The sequence below is a fragment of the Symsagittifera roscoffensis genome, chromosome 6, assembly GCF_963678635.1.
Source record: "Symsagittifera roscoffensis chromosome 6, txSymRosc1.1, whole genome shotgun sequence".
Taxonomy (NCBI): Eukaryota; Metazoa; Xenacoelomorpha; order Acoela; family Convolutidae; genus Symsagittifera; species Symsagittifera roscoffensis.
In genome coordinates, this window is record NC_087067.1 from 478,977 (window position 1) to 499,550 (window position 20,574).

The 20,574-nt window shown below is 32.8% G+C and overlaps 1 long non-coding RNA gene across 1 annotated transcript in view; it reads right to left on the reverse strand.

Annotated features, from left to right (window-relative positions):
* LOC134848533 (uncharacterized) overlaps positions 1-19,470 on the reverse strand; it is a 29,774-nt gene extending 10,304 nt beyond the window's left edge. Inside the window, exon 1 of the long non-coding RNA XR_010162953.1 lies at positions 19,271-19,470. This is a non-coding gene — a long non-coding RNA (uncharacterized LOC134848533). The remainder of the gene's footprint in view (positions 1-19,270) is intronic.
* Between the last annotated feature and the right edge of the window lie 1,104 nt (positions 19,471-20,574).

Sequence of the window (20,574 nt, forward strand, 5' to 3'; positions counted from 1 at the left end):
CCAATCCATGACCAATTATTTTTTCTGACTCAGAAGCCACATCATACTCATTAAAACAAGGAAAAAGACGAATAAAAAAGATTTGCAAAAATAAACCAGTACATTTATACAATTGTAATCAACCAATCAGACATATTGAACATTACGTACTAACAGTTATAAAACGAAAAAATGAGATATACTCAAAGCTATGAAAGTCCAGACGAACACTCCGTTTTTCCATTTAACATTACTTCACTCACTGATGATAGAGGACAAACACAATTTTTTAATACTCTAATCGCAAATTTATTCGAACGGGGAACCAGCCCATGTAAAGCAGAATTCCCCGAAATAAAAATCAAAAGACAAATTGTTGATCATTATTTAAAAAGAATATGTAACCTAATACAAAAATATGGAATTTACACCATAGAACTCAGTACACCGAGTAAATTTCAAGGTAAATATGTCATCTAAACAGATGAGATTGACATCAAATTTTCAAAAGGATTCACAGAGTACATTAAAAACATACAGCACCAAAATTCACAAAGAGCGAATTCAATATTCACCAAGAGCGAATTCAGTATTTCCACTTTTGTAATAAAATATACCTATTTATCTATACTAGAAAGAACAGAAACACGAAGTACATCACCACTTGAATCATCAAAACACACAAAAGTTAGAAATGAAATTGCCGCATTTTCAGCATTTTTAAACACAATCCGTGAAAATCTTATCAATAACGACGTCTCACAAAATGCTAAACATGATTTACAAAAAATTTTAGCATGGTTTTTATTTGATTATTTCACACATAATATTGATTTAGTTGCACAAGCAAGAAAAAGCTTTAGACCTCAAAGTACCAATGATGACACGGTCATTGCAGAGCAATCAGATTATGTTTGGGACCCTGAATGGTCTCACCCACTATTTTTAAACTTTCCAGTAGACATCTCAAGTCAAGCAATTAGTACAAAATCAATCCACAAAGATTACGTAAAGGTATTTTCACTTACAATAGATGCAACACCTTTAAACTATAATTCATTCCTACCTGGTACACAAAATAATAGTTTAAATTCAACTGTTATACAACAGGAAAATCTAAATCGATCTCCAAATTTTAGACAACAAGATATTCAAATAGCATGACAAGTGGTAAATGAAGAAATAGTTGAAACAATAGCGACAAATACGCAACAAAGCATTTCACCAATACATCCAAATCTCACAACATCAAGACCCAAAAATCCAACATTACCACAAGTAACATTACAAACCACGGTTAAACCCTCGGTTGCTCCAAGGTATTCACATATGGACTATCAAACATATAGACCAATGACAAAACCATCAGAAACAAGAAAAAAAATTACAAGAAGTAATTTTGCGGAACACAATTATAATTATGTCAATCAATCACAAACAACAAACCCCACCGCAGAAATACACAAAATCATTTGTTTTCACAAAAATGGTATCTTGAAAATACATCACAAAACCCAGTAAACTTTCAAGATCACCCATATCCCCCACAAGATCGTAGTGAAAATTACCCATTTTTCCAACAAATTAGATAAACAACAAACACCCTACTATACAAACAATTTATCATCCGATGATGATGATGATTATTTCCAACATGATATTTTTGCACCATATACCCAAGAATAGCGTACACAAAAACCCCGACAAACTCAAACATATCAAAATGTAAAAATTTACCCACAAAACCCAGCTGATAAACAAAGCTACCAATCGTTACAGATGCAAAATTCAATCACCATACAGTCTTATCAACCAGCACAACCACAAAACTCAGCTGATATGCATTCTTACCAACCAACACAAATGTTAAATGAAATACCACTACCATATTACCTACAACAACATGAAATCGCAAAAAATCAACTTACAAACTTTTTTACAGATACCAAATGCCGCTGAATCATTACAAATGACGATGAATCCATACCTAATAGGTGGATCTTCGATCACATCAAAAAAAAGCATTGATGGTATTTACAGGCACAGATCCTGAATATTCTGTAGAAGTTTATTTAAATGCAGTTACAGCAAATTTAATTTTGAATATAGGACCTGAACCAATTAACACACCACTTCACCAAAATTGGATACATCGACGCACAGCGTTAATACAAACAACATATGATACCGCAGCTCAAAAATGGTTTTTAGTTCTACCAATAGACATAAAATCAGATCGGAAAAGATTCACACAAGAATTTTCAAAAATGTTTGATTCTGAAAGAAACAAACAACATCAAGGAGTTTTATGTAATGAAATTCGCAGATTACCAAATGAAACAATTAAACAATTGGCAGTAAGAATCGAAACACTAGTTCGAAAAGCATATTCACTCAATACACATGATTATAAAAACAGGAAAATGACGGAAATTTTAATGATGACTCTGACACCCCAGCTTAGAAAAACAGCTATTAAAAAGAGAGCATCACATCCTTCCTCAATTCGAGAACCTGATTTAGACTTTAGAAAACTAGTCGATAAACTAGAACAGGCAGAAATTAAAATGAAACTTGAAGAAACAGAAAATCTCAAGCTACAATATGTTAACAGAATCGAAACAAATACTACCCATATAAACAATATTCCAGACTCAGATGTAGACCTATCTGAAAAAATCACTGAAATTTTGAATATATATGAGAGAAACCCAAAGTTCAAAGGTAAACCATCTTTTAAGAAATGGTGTAATTATTGCCGACGATGCGGACACAGTATTGCCGAATGTAGACAAAAACGGCAAGACAATCAAAATAAACCACAAAAATACAAAGAACCAAATAAATCATTCTATCAGTACATGAAAAAAGATCAAAATCTACCAAACAAAAATACACACAGTAATAACAGCTCTGGAAAGCCACTTCCAGGCAACTCGAACTACTCAAGAAATCAGTCACCATATAACTCAAGTTATAGAGGTAGATCTCCTGAACAAAGAAATTCACGAAATTTCTCACAAACTAGATATAGTCGATCAAATAGTCAAAATAATCCAAGTCGAAATAACCATTCACGATCGAATTCAAACAGAAGAGAAATTGTTTCTGCATCCAGTTCCCATTCAAACCCCAGGAATAGACACTATTCCAACGACAGGTCACGAAATTCATCATACAATAGAAGTAGAAATTATTCCAATAATAGGAATAGAAGTTATTCAAATAACCGAATTCAATATTATCAAAACAACAGATCAAGAAATATTTCGTACAATTGATGAAATTATCAAAAATCTAGTGATATTTACCAAAATAGTTCAAGAAACAATTCACAAAATCGAAACTCAAGCTATAACAATAGACAAAGAAATTATTCCCAATCTCCTCACAGGAATAATAACCGCTATCCAGATTCACAACATAGATATAGAAGTAACATACCAAAGCATCAAAGACAATTTAACTAAGTACAAACAACTGAAGAATCAACTTCAGACCCAACTAGTATCGTTGATACAGGAAACACCGAACTACAAAAAAAATCACATCAGTTGCGAATCAACAGACAGCGAAAGTGATACAAATAACATCATCTCAGTAAATATGATAACAGTCGAAAATGACTATGAGCCCATCATATATGAACAGCCCTTCAGTTCACACATTTATGAAAATCACTTGGAATTTCTTCATGATTGTTATACTCGACCTCTTAATAATATACCAAACACACAAGAAGTAAAAGAAATCAACACGGTAACCAAACCCGATGAAAAAGACAAAGTACAATGCTCAAGTACAAATCATATTTATCAAAACATACAGAAAAAACAACCAAGAGAAAAAATTTGGACAATCCCATTTCTCTTAGAAAGCCCAAAAAATAAAGAACTTCAACCACCAGACCTTGAAATAGATTTTTTAATCGACTCAGGAGCAGAATCAAATACTATTAATATTCCCACCTGGAATGAGATAAAAACATTACATCCAAACCTAATTCTTATGAAAACAGCCAGTAAATTAGCAACAGCACAAGGATCAACGCTAATCAATCATGGGAAAATCCAACTTTTCCTTGTCCCCACTAGAACAATGGAACAACACAAAATTTTGACCAAACCGTTTAAACAAACATTCCACTTAGCAGATATAAAACACAATATCATTGGCATACCGTTTTTAACTAAAAATATACCAACAAAAAACATCTTAAATACTAAAATCCATATAAAAGATAAATATTCAAGAATGAAAAACACAGCTTTAACGTTCTTTCAGAGATTAAACAAACAACCACCATTTTTCTCAAATTTTTACCCTATCTAAAATCAGGAACAAAAATACCTGAAACCATTTTCAGGAAATGTATATAACTTTTCAATCAAATAAGTCCATCAATATGTTAAAAATCAAAACAAAAAACAACTTTTTATGTCAGACCTTGAATTCAAATCTATCCATAAATTTTTTCGGATAACAATATCATCCATTAAATATATGAAAAACTCAAACTCTGACATTATCTCATTACACGTTTATAATAACTCCTCATATCAAATTACATTACCTCTGGGACTCTTAGGATTTTGTGAAACAAACGCTACAACTTCACCCACAAACGAAGTAGCATATCAAGTCAATAACTTATTACAACTACTAGATATTTGCCAATCAACAATTCTTGATGAAGAATTATCAATAAATAATATAATCAGAAACGAAAAAAGAAAGTCAGACTATTTCATAAAAACACCTTATTTCAAACCAACATTCAATATATATATATATCACATTATACAGAAGAACAGCAAAAATTCCTAACGATGTTTAATTTTCAACACTTTCAAATAACACAAAACGAATTTGACAAACTAGCCAAATTATTGCTGAAATATCCAACAGTTTGCGCAACATCCAACTTTGATGTTGGAAGAGTAAATTCACCATTAAATTTACCTTTAAAACCTGATGCAGTTTTCAAAAAACAAAGAGCAAGCAAATTACCAATACACTTACATGAAAAAGTAAACCGATTACTTGATATTTTAGAACAAAACGAAATTATATCTCCCGTAAACAAAGAAGAACATCCAAAAGGTAACACCTTTATCAATCCAGTTATCATCCTAGCTAAAGGAGAGTCACTCAAAATAGTTCTAGACGCTAGATGACTCAATTCACTAATTGACGAATCAAAATGTAATTGGCCTATTGAACCCATCAAAGTAATTTTAACAAAAATTAACGGAAAATATTTTACAACCGCAGATATGAATAGTGCATACAATCAAATGCCACTAGATGAACAGTCACTACGACTAACACAATTCGTTATTGGAATTCAACAATATGAATTCAATAGACTATTCTATGGAATATCCATAGGAACAGCAGCTTTTTCAGCTTTTTCAGCAGAGTAAAATTTTTAGACCACTCATACTTAAGAAAAATGCAATCACATATTTAGACGATGTTTTCATGCAGTCACAAACTGAAGATGAAATGTTCTTAGTCTTAGAACAAAATCATCACATACTCCAAAACGAAAACATGAAAGCAGCACCGGATAAATCGCAATTTTTTCTAACACGCGTAAAGTTTCTTGGAAACATTATTGAAAGAAACATTGTAACTCCATTAAAATCACGCATCGACGCAATTCAAAAACTTCAACCACCTACAAATAAAAAAAAATCCAAGAATTCATCGGAATGTTGAATTTCTTAAGCAAATATGTATACAAAATGCAACTATACTTAAGACCTTTCTACAACATCCTACGAGAACAAAACAATTTTAAATGGACAACCGAGCATCAAACACGATTTGAAGAAATTTAAAAGCTTTTAACAGAACAAATTCAGATCCGAATCAACCATTCTTTGCAATGTGCGATGCTTCAAGTTTTGGCATCGGCGCAGCAATATTACAATCTCATAATGGATCAAATAAGATGAATGTCATATCAGCAAAATCCCGCTTATTTACACAAGCCAAACTACGACTCTCTACCCTCATGAGAGAATGTACAGCTATAATATATACACTTACAGAATACGAATTTCTGATACTTGGATCGAGACATCCAACAGTTTTATTTACAGATCGCAAACCAATTATATTTCTTTTTACACAGAAATCAAATCCAAACCATAGAGTTTATAGATTTCAATTAATTTTAATGAAATTCCCAAACCTACATATAGTATGGACAGCAGGAAAAAAACTTGCATTACCAGATAAATTAAGTAGAAACATGCCACCAAAACTACTTACACGAAAGACTACAGTTGGAATACCACAGTATATCAAATTTTATCTTACAAAAGACGAAACATCACCACGACTAGAATGCAAATATGCAGTCAAAACCGCCATTGATCAATCACAAATAAAAAATCTACAACATTTTCCGCCTTATTTAGATTGTCAAAACAATCACTACGAAGTTGATTTACTAGGAACAGCCACATTTAAACCAATTCCACATTCACATTGGATGAAGAACAATACTCAACAAAAGAAAAAAAACAACAACCACACAAAAAAGATCCTTTCGCTTTAATAGAAAAAGAAAATCTAACTGATAAAATAAATTTATCAGGGCCGCCAACAAATGATCCAAAACACACAGTGAATCAAATTTTTGATCTTCATGACCCACTCGATACATTTTCACTATCAACATTAGAGGTCGAAAATATTTTTTTACCACACGACAGAAAAAGTTACACTACAACTATTACAAAAATAACAGAACCTTGACCCTGTCATTAGACAACTCAAATCATGGCACAAATTTAAAACAAAACCAGCAAAAGTTGATACTACAATCTTAGGAAATAAAACACTCCTCCGATATTTCAGAAAATTTAACAATACAATTATAAATGAAAACACAGATCTTTTAGAATACCAATTAACTGATTCTAAAGTCCCCTGTCTCCCTTTAAGTATGATGTTGATAGCATTCAACATATCTCATACACAGAATACCAAAGGACACTCAGGATCAGAAAAGACATATTCAAATTTTACACAAAATTTCTTTCCAAATGCCCCAATTTGGATTAAAGTATTATGCAACGATTGTATAATTTGTCAATTAAATAAACCTTATCAAAATCAAAAACAGACAGCACAAAAACAAGATTTTAAAGGGCAAAGTCTATATTTTAATCATCGATTTTTTTTGACACAAAAGGACCAATTTCCCCATCCTCTGAAGGAAATTCCTACATTATGGTCATTGTTGACGCATTTACACACTATGTAGCACTCAACCAAATTGTACCATATTGTAATGCTTATTACGCATACACGACACTCTACGGACATTGGATAGCTAAATTCGAATTACCCGAAATATAGGTCACAGATAATGACACAGAATTTATAAACAATGAAATCATCACATTATGTCACTTGTATGACATTGAACACAAACCACGTACGTCTCATGCACCTTGGACAAATGGATGAGACAAAGGCATGAACCGTTCACTACAAGAATACCTTAGAAGTATCATTAATGGAAATGATACACGATACATTGAATGGTCAGCCGACGTAAAATTATTCCCCTTATCGTACAAGTCACAAATCACAACAACTTTAGGAATGTCACCATTTGAAATGGTTTTTAATCAAAAGCCAAGAAAACCAATTATGATCACAGCAAATGCTCATAAAAACAGACAAGGTCATTGTCAACCAAAAAAATATTCAATATGTTATAATCTACCATTGCACACACATGATGAAGATCACTTTCATCTTAAATAGAGATAAGAAACATAATGAAAACTACCAAAAAGTAACAAAGAAATTGTTACAAAGGCAAAATATAAACAACCATATTAATTCACGTTTTATGCCAGCTACAGACTAAAAAATAGGAACATTTTTTAATACCAAATTTTAACATACAAAAAGGAATTTCTGAAAAATTACAACCACTTCGAAAAGGACCAAACCAAATAATTGAAAAATCTACTGAAGTAACATACAAACTCACTGATACTACTAAAAAAAATTGTTCAACATCGTAAGAATTTATTACCTTTTTACCCAAAAAAATACGCACTACGAGAATTAACTCATTTATATTCTTTCACAGGTTAAAAAATTGATCAAAACAATACACAAATAGAACAAAATCAAACAGCTAATGATAAAAGCAACAAAAAGCAAATCATTGCACACAATGAAACTCCTCAAACAGCTAACATCCTAGAACAAAAAACAACTCAAAAAGAGAAAAAAAATAGAAAAATGACAGAAACAATCTTGCCACAAGATCAAAAAGAAAAATCAGAACGTAGAGAATCATCACGACTTAGAAGTCAACCACGTAAAAATTATTAAACATTCATCACGCAATCTACAAAAAAATTTTAAAAAGTTGAATTCCACCAACAACTTTAATCTCAAATTCAGAAATTATATCCTTTTTAATCATTTTGAACTTTCATATTTTCGTAATAACATGCTGAAACACACTTGATAAATTCTAGTTCAAAATCCGCCAATAGGATTCACTCAAATTCGTCACCTTCAATATCTCTAACACAAACTCATTAGCTGACAGATATCAATTTCCAGGCATATCTTTAACTATAACTTTATAACCTCCAGGTCAAAAATAAGCACCTTGCTATAACTTGACAACTAAAATAAACACCACTTCAATATTACAGCCCTCCCCTATCAAATAATGCAAAGATCAACAATATTTTCCCAACTTAGACCTCAAAAACCCTCCAACCAAAAATGGCAAATTAGCCTAAAGTAAAAAAAAGACCATGATCATTTGGCCTAAAGAACAAATATCTCAAAAAAACTCAAAACTATTCGACCAATAAAAACACGATTAAGAAGACTTCCCAAACACCATAAAATAAGCCCCCAACAACTTTTGACAAAACTCAACCCACTTGTCAAACAATTAATAAATAATCCGACCACACTTGAAAATCGCCTCAAAAATTTAAAAAATTTTCGTCGGAACGAATCATTTCTTGAATGCTTCTTACTTTAACAGTCCATACTCTCAAACAAATCATCATAAATCTTTCCATAAAATTTTCTATTCTATTTGAACTTTTGCTAATATTTTTTATTGAAACTTTCGAAGCCCTAATAATCCTTTTGATAATTTTTTGCAATTTTTTTCTAATTTTCTGTTCCCTATTTGAAATATATCTCCAATTTTTCCAAATCCTTGACCGCATTCGCAGGTACGATAACTCAAACTCTATTTAATTGATACGAACTATTTTCAGTCGAAAAGATATTTTTCTTTATTCATAATTTTCCTTACATTCTTGACATCCCTAATCATGACAATGTGCAAATGTATAAAAAAGGCAGTAATCACATTTGCCCTAGCAACTATTCTCTTAATTCTTTTTATTGAAGAATACTATAACAAACATAAAATCTAAAAAATAATCACTGAAACACATTTTCAAAATTGCTAATGAACCACCACCAAAACAGCCCCCACCACCATCTTCCCAAGAAATTCCGGTAACACCTACAACTACCCCAAATCCCTGAACATCAACACGCATTTCTTTTCAAGATAACCCATACACTTTTGAAGAACGACACGCATGCTTATCAGAACCATTAGAACCAGTCCATCGACAAGCACCTTTAAGTGAACCAACATATGATTTATATCCCACCTTACAACAAGATTTAAATCGAATAAGATATATTAGTCTAAATCAAAATAGATTTGAAATAAATAGACAAATTATACATCCAAGACGGAACAGTATTTTTCAAACTCCCAGAGTTCAATTTAACATACCTCAATCTCCAACACCGACTACCTCAGAACTTTTTAGCAGTACATTGCCAGATACCCCTACACTTACTTCACAACGTAGTACTTCAAATATTCCATCAGACTATCTAGATTCAACCCCAACATCAGAACAATTTCGTGAAAAACCTTTTAACCCCCCAGAATCTACTGAACGCTTACCATATTGGACTTTACATTCTTATACTCAAGGTGAACCAAATTTAGTAAACGAAACAAAAGATTTTTCCTCTGCTAAAGCACTATCATCCCTACCAGAAGCAATTTCACTTCAATCGACACCATCTTTAAGTCAAACTCACCATCACTTTTCCCCTTAAATTTTCCAAATAATCTTGACGCTCGATACAGAGAACAATCATCGTCAAACATCCCTTTACGATTAGATTGGAACACTTTCGTAGCACCTCCCCCACTATTTGGGCAACACAAAGAAAGTAGCCGACTCCATAGTTGGGCACTTAATAGATTACAATATAGACATGATATCCACGAAGATATTCGACAACATAATATTCTAATACTTCAACAAAATAGTCTCCAACTAAAATTTGAAATCACAGTCAAACTAAATAATATTATTCAACACCCTTTTTCCTTAAGTCCGCTGAATATAACAGCTCAATCACTACCTCCCTCATTAAAAACAACTGAAGTAATTTATAAATACGACAGATACACCAAAAACACAATTGGATATATCACATTTTATAATCCATATTCTAACGGAAATAAAAATCGACTCGATCACGAATCCTTCTACCAGAGTAATATAGAAGGACTTCTACATTTAAAACCCGATGATTGTAAAAACGAATTACTTACGTTAAACTTAACGAAAAATAAAAAGTCAGATAGAAAAATTGTAAACTTTCAAGTTTTTGCCAATTCAGTACATCAAGCAGATTTTGAAAGATATCAAGGACATATCCAATTAGACGAACGACACCCATTTAATGGCGCACACGGACGATTAACATACGACATTCATGAGAAACACTGGATACCACACATTGGAATTAATAATCCTTCAAGTTGCAAAGCAGATATAAAAAAATAAAGGATACCAAAAAATAATGTTTTTCGATTGGAAAATACAACTTGAAAAAATACAACTTACACGAGATTTAAAAGATAACACCATTATTTATCAAAGAATACGATTACCATGTAAAAATGACCAAGGATTTTGTGATCCCACCAAAAGGACACAGGCAACAATTGTTTGGTTTCCCGAAGATACTTGTACAACATTTCAAGTAGCAAAAATACGCGCTCGATTGATAAAATTTCATGAAAAATATTTTATTGAATCCATCCCATATGAACAAGTGAACCCATCTCACAAACAAAGCACTGATTTCAGAAACATTCACGATATAGAAAATAAATTGACACGTTTTCAAATCTATCACGAAACAGAATTTGCAAGTAAATACCGCAATCCACTTTATAAAACACAATACTCGGAAATACTTGTCGAATACGAAAAAGGTTTCCACATGACCACTGGAAAAATAAAATTTGACCCTTACGCAACAAGTCACCCTATTAACGAAGGCACATCATACGTCCCAGTGAACCTCATTGAAAACGCAGGTAACCCTGGTGGAAAACTAAAACCATACGACAGTAAAACAAACGTTTACAAAAACTATCTTTAATGAATAGTACCTATTTTGGCGCAACACACTATGAAATTCATTTAAACATGAAAATAGACTACACGATTAGTTGAATTTTTCAAGAAATGTCACTTTCTGAACTCGAAAAACTTCACCAATTATGCGAATTAGAAAGAACACAAACTTTACAATCACTCGCATTAGTAGTCTTAAAAATACCCTACGCAGGATAATTATTATCAGGAAATAGATCAAATTTTGTTGATTACGAAGAAAACATTTTATGGTTTTATACTTGTACCAAAAAAGTATCACCACTATATGTTTTTGAAGATAAAAGATGTAATAAAAGAATTCCCATATTTTATAAAAACAAAGTACATTTTGTTGATACCTTTTCAAGACGAACATATTTTTGGGATACCGCAGTCCCATGTGGTTCAGAAAAGAGCCAAACGGAGTACAATTAAATCCTGACGAAGAGAAATGCTATTTACTAACACCATACCCTACATTAATGCAACCATTGAAAAAGTTTTCACCTGAAAGTAATCGAGCCACCATTCTTCGCAATCCCAACATCAATTTACAATCGATAGGAAAATATTCTAAATCGTATAAACAACATCACATTAGAACACAACAGTTTCAAGAACTACTAACACAAATGGACACTATACAACGACAATCAATAGATCAATTTTTAAGAAAACTTGCAGAAACCGCAGTATTCTCAGACAATTATACACAAGACTACAGTGGATATTTTAAAGATATCAAAGACTACATATTATTAAATGGTGAAAAATATAGACTACAAGATACTTCACCCAATAATATTTTCAATTTTGTAACTCTAAAAAACGAAATGCTTGCCTTTCTAGGATGGCCATTTTACATCTTAGAAAGATTGACTATCTTATACGCTATGTTTAATTTTATTGGATTTATTTTCTCATTACTAAAAGGAATCTATAATACATGTGCAATACACACACAAGTAAATAGACAAGCAAGCGTAGCACGCATACTATTTGCAGGTTTCTTTGGAATATTTTCAACATCAAAAACTAAAATACTCTTAGAAGCACAAATCAAACTATACAATACAAAATTATCCACAAGACCAAATACATAAGACGAAGAACATAGTAATACAAAATCAACACCTACAGCACCACAACTACCAAACCTACCTCAAAACCATCCACTATCACTAATTCCGCGAAATTTATGAAATTTAGCAATTACAAACCCTCCAAATTTTAGACCAAATACAGTACAAAGCCCCATCCAGCATATAGTAACACAACACCAACAAAATGATAATACATATGAACAAATTATTGAACAACCCCATACCACCAGTTTTCAATCTCAAAACAATCATTTTTTTAGCCCACGATGAGCAGACAAATTGGATCCCTCCATCGCTCAAATTCCCATCCAGCCAACCTCCAAACTCAAATCCCCATTATCCCTCTTTTCGCTTTTCCGCCACCCGATTCACAACAAATTAATACATCATCCGGCATGAATTCTGATACTAACTCAGACATCTCAGTTTTTCACACAGTATCAAAATTCAATAATTCAGATGTAGAAACTCCCGACGAATTCGCCGACTCCAAACGATCCCCTTCCACCTATGCCCAAACCACATCTTCAAATTTTTCGAAACCCCTCTTTCAACCCATTCAATCCCATAACCAATTTCCATCCCCCCCTCCACTTCTTCTCAAATATCACAACCTAATCCCCATTTAATTCCGAACGTTCCAACAATAACTACCCAGATAACATTGAACTTTCTGAAGAACTTGATAATTTTATAACCCTACAACAACATTTACAAAACCCCCACACTCTCACTGTTCACCGATTATCATCAACAATAACACCATCAAATCCACCAACACCTACACCACTATCAGATTATACACCATCACTAGCTCAATCATCCACGTCAACAGAAACATCCACTTGCACTAACCGAGCTCATAGAACCTTTAAAAGAACCTTTAAACCTTTAAACCTTTAAAACCTAATCATCCATTTCCCATCAAAACCCGGAACCGCCAGAGAATATATCAATCATCCAGACCACACCAACACCGCAAATTATCTCCACGTAACTCTACCTTTATTTCCACAATACACCCTCAATCATTCTGACACTAACACAGAACCACATAATTTTGTAGATGAAAAGTTTTAATACCTACACTTCATTGGACCGCTTATTATAATTTCACTAATCCTCTTTCTTTACCACTTCATAACACCACACACGATATTGAAAGAACCAAAAACGATTTATATAGACTAACCACGTCACTCACACCTCGAAAACTTACATATGTAGGATATAAGAAGCTACTAAAAACATTCACAGCACCCCGAGCTAACGATTACTCAATAGAATACTACGATCAAAATATCATTAGACCAAATCAAGACCAATTTCTAGATGAAGACCGTTTTGCTAACCCACAACTAACAGAAAAAATTTTCATCAAAACATCTTATATATTCACTCTCAATATTTTTGATGAAAAGCATGATCATAATAATTCTGAAGCACTAGCAGATATCCAGGCATATGAAACATTTTAAGATAAACTTCAACTCTTTTCACTAACCTTTCATTTTCTTTCAACAAAAGAACGTGATTTTCACTGTTCCCACGATAATATGTTGCGAAATAAACAAACGCATACTTACACATATTTTCTTTTGATTCAAAATCATTTTGATTTACATACACCATCACGACAACCTCACCACCGATTTCAGTTTTTAATTCTAAATACACCTCACCATTTTTTCTTAACTTCACATATTGCATAAAAAAAACTAACCTTCAAGGCATCCTCTGCAACTATGACCCAGTTACCCAGGTGTATACATTCTCTCCCCTCACCAAAACCTTCAATGACGAAGAATCCCGACCCTTCACCATCCCTCATGAATTCATCCAACCTATCGAAATTCCCATATTAGATATTACTAAATCATAATACTAAATACAATCATAAACTATACAATCTAATACAAAACACACCTCATGAATTTGCAGTTGGCACCAAAGATCTAAACACCATAAAAGCAATTCAATTGCTTTGGCCACTGCTGCAAACTAAAAATGTCATACGCATACTAGCTAAATTGCTAACAACATCAGATCTTATTCAAGACATTTTATGTAGATGTTTAGTTTATTCTTTTAGTCTTCACACCATAATCACCTGCAAGATGAAAGAAAACAAAACAAATAAAAACACAAACTGTTGTATTTATAATAATCATTAAAACTTATGCACTGAAAGAAGCAGTAAAATTCATACAAAAGCAGTAAATTACTCTATAAATTAATACTCCAAAGTAGTAAAATACAAATTCTAAGCAGTAAAAATTATAAAATAAGTAAGCAGTACTAACCTTTTCTATCTTTTCATTTACTCGCACAAGGAATTCTATGCACAATCGCTCACTGCTCGCCCAAGAAGAATTGTTTAAAATAATGTTTTTAATTTTTGAGTTTTCACTAACAATAACTCACACAAGCGATAACAAGTTTCCAACTTTTCTTTAACCCGGTTGGAAAGGAATTATATATTAACCTAAACTGACCAACGCACCATAAACTAACACCATGACTAAGAAAAGAAAACCTACGGTACCCAAACCGGATTACACCAGCTTAAAACTGGATACGTACGGATCCAAAGTACAAGGCATTCCCTCCAAATACGATCTTTCCGCCATTCCCAGACGAGAGTAAACACAGACAGTTCTCTACTAAGACAGAACAACCTGACATAGCAAACCTTTTGGAAATCGGATTGATTTCATTGGGGATCACAGTCGTTGTCGAATGACAAGATAACAACTTCATATCCATGAATCCAGCATCATGGGCCGTTCTTCTCCAAGAGGAACTATGTCGACGACTCCAGCTTCCTGGAGCTCTCTTCTCCAATGAACAAGAATAAGAAAATGATGTTCGCCAAATACCAACGATCATCATCCATTCTTCAATTACAGAAAGAAAGATAAAACTAAAAAGTTCTGTAAACCCCGTATGGGTGGAACCTGATCTAAACTATATTTTATTATTGGTTATAAATTGGATATTTTATCACTATAAAATATTTAATATTAACCAATCATGATCCATCTAACTAACAAACCACTTATTTGTAAGTGCTGAAATTACTTGTAGTTTCAGCACCAGAGAGATTTGAATTTAACTTAGAAATTAGTTACCTCTCCAAGAGAACTTTAGCAATCGCAATAAGCCAGTATACTTTAGATCTATTGAGCCTAGCAGAGACTAAATAAACACCCTGAGACTAGTAGATATAAGAGTAAGATTAGGATCGGTATTAGACTAAGAAGTTGCACGAATCTATCCGGCCGAAAATAAGATAGCGTGACGAGCAGACGGTGTACCCTATCCGAAATTACTCAATGAGCTAAGCAATCGGACTTAACTCATTATAATCAATTGTTTTTCACAAAAGTTTGTTTACTCAGCTTGTTGCACTTGTTCTGCAAATAATGACGAACTTATGTTCATGTTCGGGGATACTAGCATGAGGGGGGGGGGGACTGGTGAGATGGAACTGGGTGGAAGGGGGGCTAAACTGAGGATGGGGGTTTAGAAGAAGTGGCAGAGTTTAGATTGCTTCACCCCCCATCGTTCAACCATTCCCTATCCTTCAACTATAGAATAGCCGCCAGTTCATTCATTGAACTCCTCTTACTTCAATAAGGTAGGGGGTAGTGGGCGAATGGCGATGGTAAAAATGGTGGAAGGGTGATTTCTTACCATAGCGATGGTAGCGATGGTATAAAACAATTAATATAAATATTGTTAAACTGCCGAAAAAACTGCCATTATTTTTAATTTGATATGAAAAAAAAAGTTTAAGAAAAGTACGTGGCAACAACTGCACTTAGCAGGAAATGAATAACTTTAGGAGTTTAAGCAATTTCACTGGACAACCTCTGAAAAAAAATCCATTATAACTGGCTCAAATCATTTAGATTTGATTATGTTAAAACAAATTATTTTGGGATTATAACAACTTTTTAATAGATTATAATCATATAGTTGAAAGTTATTAAGACTGACAAAAAATACAATAAAATCAATTATTATCCAAAAAAACTCCAGTGCCGGTAAATTGCTCGGCTTGAGTTTGCTTTATTATTTACCCGTAGCAAACTGTTCTGCACTACAGAATCGTTCCAAAAAGAATTGAGGCAAGCTGATTGGTCTCATTCCGATTTGTGAAGAAAACAATACGAAATATTTGTGCTCGGAGTGTTTTTTGTTTCTCCAGACAAGTTTTGGCATTTTAAGTAGCCATTTTTAAAGAGTTTCAATCCATGTAACAATGGATCAATAATTTGGAGTGACGTTTGAAGTCTGCAAACAACAATTTTTTTTGCGTAAACTATTTTGTTATTGTTCCAACTTTCGTACCTACAAACAGCAAAAAATGCGCGTACTCAGTGCATAATTTAGCCTTTTAATATTCGAAATATTTTCTCGATTATGGCAATAAATGGAATGAATAAAGTCAAAAGATGATGAAAATCTTGAAGAGATGGATTAATCGGTCGAAGTAAATTCACAGCTGAAATCATACGATGGCATGTTGTGAAAGCGGCTGAAAGCAGTTGAAAATGGTTATATCACTTTTTCCTGGGACTCATTTATGTTTTTATCTTTTGAATCTTAAGCTTGTATGAAAAGATTTCGATGTGATTTTACAATTGTTCCTTAGAGAATTAGGAGGCTTTTCAAAAACAAGTGAATTTCTCTGGGCATTTCAGTTTTGTCAGAGATTGTATAATTCTCATACATTTTACTCTTTCACAAAACTCCCTCAACTTCTTAACAAGCTCCTTGACGAAAAAAAAAAGTTTTCGATGTCCACATAAGTTTTTTTTTAAAATCACGAAAAACTGCTTGATCTAATGCACTAAAACATAGCTCGGGCAGGCTGTTTTTCTTCTGACGAAAAACAATTTTTTAATCAGCCAATTTTTACGGAGTTTTTGTATCATTCAAAAGGTATTGTTGGCGTGAGTTTAAGTTTTTAAAAAAAAAAACTTTTCACTTGTGACTTTTTTTGTAAAATTATGGGCATTCAGAGATTGCCAATTTGCCCAACTTGGGACAATTAATGCGTGCCATATTTCTTGCTATTAACGCTGTAGCGGAGATTTAATCCGTCTTAGAAGCCGTTCCAAATTAGATTGAGGCATGCTCTTTGATCTATTTAATACTTTACTATTTGCGAAATACATATATATATATATATATATATATATATATATATATATATATATATATATATATATATTTAGTTTAACATAGCTTGTGGGGGGATAAGTTCCAGAAAAACACCAAAAATAAATTTTGAAAGTTTTCCGTTTTTTTTTAAAATTTCATCGACTTTTTTTTACTTCAAATTACTCCAAAGAAAAAGAAAAGCAGTCGTCGGAATATCTGAAGGTGTGTTTTAGTTTTTTTTCGCTTAAATTCAAGTACCACAAATAATTGCTGGATAGGATTGAGTAATATATCAAATTGAAGCCCTTTCATTCGTGATTTGAACCATTTTTTAAAATTTTCAAAATTTTTCCCCAGTTTCAAGAAAAACCGGTTGGAAATTTTTGATTTCTTGTCTTAATTCGAGCAAATAAAGCCAGCGAGCAGGCTTACAAAAGCTGAAATACGCCTAATTTAAGACCTTAAAACTTAATTTTGAGCAATTAAACTAATTTTTGGAGTTTGTTAGCTTCATTTTTCTAACCAAAAGCAACTGCAAAAATTTTGTAAAAAATATATATTTGTTTGTTTTTTTGGTAATTTTTCTTCAAAAAAAAACTTTTTGTTCAATTTGCCTTTTTCCTATGACTGTCTAATATGCCTAATTTAATTTCTCACCACCATTCTTTTGTTCTTGTTCTTAATAAAATGGCTGTTTAATTATTGCCACTTCAATTAATTGAGACAACTAATGTGCGATTTCGTTTTATTCACGCGTGAGCGGCGATTTAGTTTGGCGCAAAAATTTTTCCAGCTGATTTGAGGAAAGCTAATTGGAACTATTATTACGTTGCTTGACGTTTTATACATCAGTTTTTAGTTTTCATAGCGGTTTTTCGGACAAAAAATTTAGTTTGAATTTTTTTTTGTTTTTTCCGATTTTTGTTAAATTAAAAAATTCTTAAGAATTATCTTATTACTGAACTTTAAAGGGCAATAGAAACCACCAGGTTTCAATATCAACAGATTTCAGATTTTTGTTTTGATCCCCTGCCAACACAAAGGCTCCTTTTGTACTATTTTGTGATATCCATTTTTGACTGACGACGGACCCAAAAACAAATTTTCTAAAGGCGTCGTTGGCGCCAATTTTTACTAATTTTAAGGGGTAGAGTGCGCCGAAGAAACGCAATTTTTGGCCTTTTTTCTGGAAAAAACAGATTGTTTGGCCTTTTTTCAAAATTTTACCTGCGGCGCAAACGTTTTGGCTAACGCATGTTCTTCTTAGTGCTCTGGGAGAAATTGGAAAAAAATTTTGATCGACCTAGGGAAAAACTCGACAAAACTTTAAATTTTTTTGAAAATCATTCCCCTCCCACCCTCGAAAAAATCCTACATCGTCCTCTGGTTAAGACCGCCTTTTAACTCATCATTTCCAAATACATATCAATTTTTTTACATTAGCAGTTAAGTAATATCTTTGAAAAAATAAAATAAGAATTTAATTTTTCGGAAAAGAATTTGAGCTTTGCTTACCTTTACCTTGTATCCGAACAAAATGTATAAAAAGAAAAAAACGAGTTAAGAAAAACTAAATTATAATTTTATAGATTGCGCAAAATTTTACTATTAGCCCAACCTTTTTACAAATTGCCTGAATTTATCGGCTACTTTGTTTATAATTGAAAAAAAATTCCGCTTAAAAATGAGTTTCTGACTGTCAATTGTTGAGTTCGGTTGGGTGAACTAATCTTTCCCACTATCGGCAGCAAGCAGTAGTTTCGTCCTATCTTCATCACACAATGAAGTTCAAAAGAAACCATCTCTTTTTTGGCGAGAGGTTGAACATTTAAATTTTTAACAAGTAGATAGAACTCGAAATGTGGAAATTTGTCTCCATTTTGTGTTTTTTGGAGTCATACATACTTTTAAAAGTCCATTAGCAGTGACTGATAATTATAACTTATAACTTTTGATAACACAAAAACTGATTTAACTTTCAACTTATCTTGCGAAAGTTATTTTAAAATTTTCTGTAAGTAGATGATAATTTTAAACTTCCGCATTTGCGAAAGACTCACAGTCTAATGATATATGTAAGCATTGATAACTCAGAATCCAAGTTGGTTTGAACTGAGACGACACACTGGAGACAGAATTTGCGCACGGGCTCCTTTAGTTTTGAACTCAAAAATTTTGCCCCAACCACTTGGTTTCCCCCAAACGGAAAGCGCAGATCGAATGTTTTGCTAGTGTCCTAGCTCATAATGACCATAATTTGCAAAAAAAAATAGTTCTAATTTGAACTTGTGCATCCAGATCATTATGTTTTAAGCGAATGAAATCAATCAGTCAAATTTTGTCAATAACAGCTGCAAATGACTATTGTAACTATATTGACAGAATCGCTTAAGCAAAAGGAAGGAATGAGCGGAAAGACTTCAGTTTGATCGATTGAACCCGAACCAAAACAAGTTCGAAATTGAAAGCAGGTTTTGAGAGTACATTTGAACCAATTTTAATCCCAATTAATGTTTAATGCGGAAGACCTCAAAGTCTATTTAGGCGAAGGCTCAGTGGCGGATTTGGGAGCGAGGGGCGAAGGAAGGGTGGAAGGGGGTATTTTGATGTACCTGGCCACCCAAAGGGTTTCCCCTTTGGTACTATTCATCTTCGGCCGAGCCTAAAATTTTTCGCCCTCCCTTTCGTATCTTCTCTTACTAATCTCCCTTCCTTTCTAATTGCCGCTGCTATAATTGAATTAGTACTAGAGCGTTGCATTAAAAATTTGCTTTTTGGCAACAATTTGATTGGTAGAAATTTCGACATTTAATCTACCT